The sequence below is a fragment of the Ursus maritimus genome, unplaced genomic scaffold (genome assembly GCF_017311325.1).
Source record: "Ursus maritimus isolate PB19 unplaced genomic scaffold, ASM1731132v1 scaffold_7, whole genome shotgun sequence".
In the NCBI taxonomy this organism is placed as follows: domain Eukaryota; kingdom Metazoa; phylum Chordata; class Mammalia; order Carnivora; family Ursidae; genus Ursus; species Ursus maritimus.
Window position 1 is genome coordinate 51,964,573 of NW_024426885.1, and position 1,019 is coordinate 51,965,591.

Sequence of the window (1,019 nt, forward strand, 5' to 3'; positions counted from 1 at the left end):
CGCAAATCGATCAGTGTGATAGATCACATCAACAAGAAAAGAGTCAGGAACCGTATGATCCTCTCAATTGATGCAGAAAAAGCATTTGACAAAATACAACATCCTTTCCTGATTAAAACCCTTCAGAGTGAAGGGATAGAGGGTTTGTTGCTCAATTTTATAAAAACCATTTATGAAAAGCCTACAGTGAATATCATTCTCAATGGGGAAAAGCTGAAAGCCTTTCCCTTAAGATCAGGAAAAGTACAAGGATGCCTACTCTCACCATTATTATTCAACATAGTACTAGAAGTCCTTGCAACAGCAATCAGACAACAAAAAGGAATAAAAGGTATTCAACTTGGCAAGGAAGAAGTCAAACTGTCTCTCTTTGGAGATGACATGATACTTTATATGGAAAACCCAAAAGACTCCACCCCCAAATTACTAGAACTTATAGAACAATTCAATAATGTGGCGGGTTACAAAATCAATGCTCAGAAATCAGTTGCATTTCTATACACAAACAATGAGACTGAAGAAAGAGAAATTAGAGAATCGATTCCATTTACAATAGCACCAAAAATCATACGTTATCTCGGAATTAACTTAACCAGAGAGGTAAAGGATCTATATTCTAGAAACTAGAGATCACTGTTGAAGGACATTGAAGAAGACACAAAAAGATGGAAAAACATTCCATGCTCATGGATTGGAAGAATAAACATAGTTAAAATGTCTATGCTACCCAGAGCAATCTACACTTTCAATGCCATAACGATCAAAATACCAATGACATTTTTCAAAGAGCTAGAACAAACAGCCCTTAAATTTGTGTGGAACCAGAAAAGGTCCCGAATTGCCAAGGAAATGTTGAAAAGGAAAAACAAAGCTGGGGGCATCATGTTGCTGGATTTCAAGCTATACTACAAAGCTGTGATCACCAAGACAGCATAGTACTGGCACAAAAACAGACACATAGACCATTGGAACAGAATAGAGAACCCAGAAATGGACCTTTGGCTCTTTGGGCAACTAAT